This window comes from Chiloscyllium punctatum, chromosome 45 (genome assembly GCF_047496795.1).
Source record: "Chiloscyllium punctatum isolate Juve2018m chromosome 45, sChiPun1.3, whole genome shotgun sequence".
In the NCBI taxonomy this organism is placed as follows: Eukaryota; Metazoa; Chordata; class Chondrichthyes; order Orectolobiformes; family Hemiscylliidae; genus Chiloscyllium; species Chiloscyllium punctatum.
In genome coordinates, this window is record NC_092783.1 from 19,607,093 (window position 1) to 19,613,092 (window position 6,000).

Here is a 6,000-nt window from a genome sequence, read left to right on the forward strand (position 1 = left end):
GAATACTGCAGCGTTTTCTGATTCCTTAGAACTGAGTAGCTGTTCTCACATTATCGCCTGCCCTTCCCGCAGTGGACACGCCGATGGACTCAAAACAAACTCAAAAATAACTCTCAAAAGTTGTTCAGGTACAAATCACTGAAGTGGTCCGTGGGTAACAAATGTAAAGGAACACCGGGGGGGGGGGGGGTTCACTTAAAAGTAAAAGACAATGATTGACAATAAGGCTCCGTGTAAATTTTCACTTACCCTGATAAAGCCTTCCCCCTTTCCCAAAATTAAACCTTGGGATATCCTCCAGTTAACCTCCACATCAACACAACCGCCGGGGTGGGCTGGTATATTTTGGTTCCTTTCCGCAGGTAAAAACCAATCGTCGGCCTCGCAACAGCACCCGCCAACAAAAATGTTTCTGGTGCGCCGGAACAAGCGCTGGAAAACTTTCCGCCGCTCTCTCTGTCTGTGAGAGAGAGAGAGAGAGAGAGACACGACATTGTAACTCATCAAAAATCAAGTCCAACGCAAAAAAAAATACTGACAAAAAAAAATCTCCCAAACAAGCCAACAAACACATCCACACATGAATCTTTTGTTTCCCTTTCTTCAACAATCCCCCCCTCGTTTTTTTCCTTTCCTGCGGAAGTTCGTCTTTTTAAAAAAATGTAAAATATGACAAAGATTTATTCAGACCTCGCTCTCTCACTCACTCACACACACACACACTCGCTGTACCGGAGTGAACAGCACAGATTCTGCGGTGAAATTGACCCACATGAAATTCACAAAAGACTCACCTCTGAGAGAGTGTCCGTGTTACATAAACGGAGTTGGGTTGGGGGGGGGTGGGGGGAGAGACAGAGCTGAAAAGTTTCCCCCACTTCTTAAAAAAAAATCGCTTCGTTTGTTTTCTTTAAAATCAACCAAAAACTCGTCTCGAGATGATTTTTTTTTAAAACAAATATTTCCCGAAGTTGACAGCGGAGGTGGAATTTCAAGAATGAGATTTGGTATGAAATCGATCTCGCTCCAGAAGAACACAAGAGGAGGAGCTTACGCCACTTTTGTGCCGAGGTGGAGGGGAGGGAAGGAGCGAGAGGATCGTTCGGGATCCAGTAAAGTTCGCCTGCTCTCCGGGCAAGTTCCAAATGTTCGTCTCCTTCCTGTCACTTACTCTTGTGTTTTGTGTTTGTTGGGAATTCCGATCAGTGCATTGTGTTAGGGAAGGAGGCGGTCTGAGGAACAGGTCCAGAAGCAACATATATTCCCCTACACCTACTCAACTTTTTCTACAGGTCCTCCATTTGTAGGCGATCCCTCAACTTGGGAAAAGATTGGCCCTGACCACTCCCACATCTTAAAGTGGCACTACCATTAGCTCCTGACGTCAGCCTTTTTGGAAAGTTTTCTCTCAGCTCCATGGGATTGGTGGGAAGAGCTTTGCATAAAACCCAGGAGACACACACAACCTCCTGAAAAAGGCGCCATCTAAGGAGCGGGAGACCCTGACAACTATTAGCAATTCAATTGCTGCTGTGCTGAAGCCAAGGACGGTGCCTCGTAGAGGGAATCACATTCTCATTTCCTCTCAGAGTCATTGATCAGGCATTTTTTTGTGTGTAGGGTTTTTGCTTTGCTTTAAGAGTAGTTCGATCCTTCACACCCCACGTACTTCTATCCAAATTACTGCCTGCAAAATTCTTAGTTTTTTTAAAATATGACTGCAATTAAAATGACTTTCATGTAAGTGGATGGTCTCAAGGTGATTGATAAAAGTGTAATTGGGAAAAGGCCAACTGATTAGCAGCCTAGTCAAAACAGAGACGTTTAATGTGCCTTGTTTTGTGGGATGTGGATGTTGATAGAGCCACTATTTGCTGACCCATTGTTCCACTGTTTACAAATCATTTCCAAGTGGGACTGGAGGTTAGTGATGTTTCTGGAGGGAATTCGTAAACTGGAGGGCTTTTTGCACCAACCAGTGAGTTTCATGGTCATCATTATTCCATGATTTGGAGATGCCGGTGTTGGGCTGGGATGGACAAAGTTAAAAATCACACACCACCAGGTTATAGTCCAACAGGTTTAATTGGAAGCACTGGCTTTCAGCAGGTGGTTGTTTGATGAGGGAGCAGTGCTCCAAAAGCTAGTGCTTCCAATTAAACCTGTTGAACTATAACCTGGTCATAGAGTCATAGAGATGTACAGCATGGAAACAGACCCTTCAGTCCAACCAGATATCCCAACTCAATCTAGTCCCACCTGCCAGCACCCAAACCATATCCCTCCAAACCCTTCCTATTCATATACCCATCCAAATGCCTCTTAAATGTTGCAATTGTACCAGCCTCCACCACATCCTCTGGCAGTTCATTCCATACACATACCACCCTCTGTGTGAAAAAGTTGTCCCTTAGGTCTCCTTTATATCTTTCCCCTCTCACCCTAAACCTATGCTCTCTAGTTCTGGACTTCCCAACCCCAGGGAAAAGACTTTGCCTATTTACCCTATCCATGCCCCTCATAATTGTGTAAACCTCTATGAGGTCATTGTGTGATTTTTAACATCATTATTCCAAAGCAACTCACCTTATTGATTGAATTTAAATGTCATCACTTATCATTGGGACCCACAGACATTACCTGGGTATGAGCCTAGCTCTCCAGATTACTGGTCCAGAAGCGTCACCACTTCCCCCACTCCCCCATCCCCCCGAGGGTTTTTTTTAAGAGGGAATCCCTTTGCACTTAGGGGAAAAAAAGAGAACAGTTTTATTTCTATCATAGATTTGCAATCTCAGAATGTTCCCGAAGTGCTATGAAACAAGCAAATATCAAAACAGAAAATGCTGAAGAAAATTAGCAGGTCTGGCAGCATCAATTGTGAGAGAGAGAAAGAAACAAACACAGTTAATGTCATAAATTCCCTACAGTGTGAAAAAGAGGCTATTTGGTCCATCAAGTCTGCACTGACCCTCTGAAAAAGATCTCATCCAAACCCTGTCCCCTACCCTTTCCCCACATTGCCTGACATCCCTAGACATTTTTAGCACTGCCAATCCATCTACCTTGCACATCTTTGGACTGTGGCAGAGAATTGGAGCACCCGGAGGAGCCACACAGACACAGGGAGCATGTGTAAACTCCATGCATGGGTTGGAATCCAACCTGGGTCGCTGGCATTATGAGGGAGTAGTGCTAACCACTGAGCTACTGTGCCACTCCAAGTCCAGGTTGACTTATTTGGAACTGAAGCAATGCTGCATGTTAAGCACTTCTTGGGATGACATATGAGTGGTTACAGATGAGCGACAGTGGAAATGTGAGGATGGTGCGAGACTGACCGTGGTATGGGTAGCATACCATGACAGCAGGTCTCCAGGTAGCAATATATTGGAGCAGCAGCAGGTGGAGCTCAGGACCCCCGCTTTGGCTTGGTCCCACTTGCTGCCCAGGAAGATGGTGGCCTGAGGAAGTGCACAATCTACTAACCCCTGATTTCACGGGACCCTCATCTTGGCCAGCTCACCGCCTCCAATGTCCTTCCAAACAATCAATCTCCAAGAGCTCATGTCTGTTAATGGCTGCCTCACAGCTCTTACTGTCAATGGCTGGCCGCACATAGGGGGTGTCCAAAACTAGATGGCATAGGTTTCTGGTGTGAGGGCAAAGGGACCCGAGGGACAATGTTTTCACACAGAGGCTGGTGCGTGTATGGACAAGCTGCAAGTGGAAGTGGTAGGAGCAGGTACAATTACAGCATTTAAAAGACATTTGGGTGGGTACATGAATAGGAAGGGTTTAGAGGGAATTGGGCCAAAAGCAGGCAAATGAAACTAGTTGAGTTAAGGGATCCTGGTTGGCATGGACAAGTTGGACCAAAGGGCCTGCTTCCATGCTGTATAACTCTATAACTCCCCGTATCTTATTTGTATAACACTATTATGCTACCTCTTTATAACAGAGGTATATGCACCCAGAAAGTCATGACATAGTCGCTAGTTCACTGTACAGAGGTCTTTGGATATCAGTCAATCACCTGTCTGGTGACTGTTATCGATCCAACACAGACATCACTGTCTTAGTAATGAGTGGATGTTGATAGAATTTGCCCACTCTGGAAGCACTCAGTTGGCACAGTGGTTAGTACTGCTGCCTCACAGCAGTAGGGCCCTGGGTTTGATGCCACCCTTGGGTGATTGTCCATGTGGAGTTTGTATGTTCTCCCTGTGCCTGCGTGGGTTTCTGTTGGATGGTCCAGTTTCCTCCCACAGTCCAAAGATGTGTAGTGTAGGCGTGTTAGCTATGGTTAATGCAGGGATAGGATGGGTCTGAGTGAGCTGCTTTCGGAGGGTCAGTACAGACTTGATGGGCTAAATAGCCTCTTTTTGCACTGTTGGGATTCTATTGTTGAAAGGTGTCCAATGAGTACACAGGATGATCCCAGAAAGTGTTGTGTGACAATGGCCAATACTCAGAGGGGTGGAGAATGGAGGGTGCTGCAGGGCCAGGATAACCAAGACCGTAAGGGACTTTGAGCCCAAGGATGAGAATTTTCAAGGGAGCGATGTGAGCCACTGTAGGTCAGTGAGGTGAGGGGTGAATGGGACTTGATGCGTGTTAGGATTTGTGCATAGGAATCTGTAGTACAGTGCCTTAGCTGGCACAGTCGCTCAAACCTTTTTGCCCGTCTGCCATTTTTCAGCAGTAAGCCAAGGACCTATTGTGTTGGCAGACTTTTGGTAATGAGGGCTATCAGAATCAAAGCCATTCTTGTCCTTCACTGACACCCAAAAGATTTCAACACGAATCCTCACACAGGTCAGGTACTAGAATATCAGATAACCTGATACATGATAGCAATTGTACCACAGCAATTGAGGTCAGTTAACATCAATAGAACTCAGAGGGAAATATGGGTTGTTGTGGCCTGTCTGAGATAGTGCTAGACTAGACAGTGCCTTTACTACCCTCAAAGAACCAGCTTCCTCAGTTACAAACACTCAGAATAGAAAACCTAGAATCCCAAGAAAAGAATCAGAATTCTTTTCAAGCTGAAAGAACCTGCCTTTATATCGCAGCTTTCACAACTTAGCAATATTCAATGGATTTAACAGGCGCTGAAGTTGTGTTGTAATGTGGAAAAGTGGTCACATGTTTGCACATACAAATAGCAACAGCAACAACACACACTAATATAGCTCCCTTAAAGGAATAAAACATCTCAAGGTGCTTCTTAGGAGCACAAATAGCCTCGCACTTGCTTGAGGAAGAATACGTGGGAGGACACTAAGCAAACTCCCCTGTCCTTTGAGTAGTGTTGTGGTACATTTTAAATGCACCTGGGCGAATGGACAGAATCTTGGTTTAAATCCATATCCAAGAAAAAGGACGTCTGACAGTGCTGCACTCCTTTTGAGCTACACTCAACTGTAAACTTAGATTGCACCTCAAATCACCAGGCAATGCAATTGAACAGCCGTTGTAGAGCCTAACTTAAAGCATACAGTGTGAAGGATTCCAACTGGACTTTCTTGTAGCAATACTTGCTAAATACGTACAACAGATCTGCCAACTGAGCCATCCTATAATTAATCTTCAAATCAATAGAATCCAAGTCCAGCCTCCCAGTCCTGGTGTGAATTTGTTAAGCTGGTCTAAGAAAATACAGAACCACAACTATAGACAAAGACCATTTAGCCCAACTAATGTCAATGGTTCCCCTCCATGAGCGTAAAATGTATCCAAACCAGATCAGATGGAGTGGAAGGGCCTTTTTCTTTTATTCACTCACAGGATGTGGGCATTGCTAGCTGGGCCAGCATTTATTGCCCGTCCTTAGTTGCCCTTAAGACGGTGCTGGTGAGTTTCCATTCTGACCTGCTGCAGTCCATCTGCTGCGGGTAGACCCACTACACCATGAGGGAGGGAATTCCAGGATTTTTTTCCCAACAATACCAAAGGAATGGTGATGTATTTCCAAGTCAGGATGCTAAGTGTTTT

At 45.2% G+C, this 6,000-nt stretch overlaps 1 protein-coding gene across 10 annotated transcripts in view; it reads right to left on the reverse strand.

Moving 5' to 3' along the window:
- The window catches only part of LOC140467201 (transcriptional enhancer factor TEF-5-like), a 262,516-nt gene extending 261,146 nt beyond the window's left edge, over nt 1–1,370 (reverse strand). For 2 of the 10 annotated variants that reach the window (XM_072563406.1, XM_072563405.1), the window contains exons 1-2: nt 795–1,364; nt 250–460 (exon numbers count right to left, since the gene is read on the reverse strand). The gene's annotated coding sequence lies outside the window, so the exon portion shown is untranslated. Of the gene's footprint in view, nt 1–249; nt 461–732; nt 750–794 lie in introns of those variants that run through there. The other 8 variants (XM_072563407.1, XM_072563408.1, XM_072563403.1 and 5 more) reach the window with 7 other exon arrangements.
- Between the last annotated feature and the right edge of the window lie 4,630 nt (nt 1,371–6,000).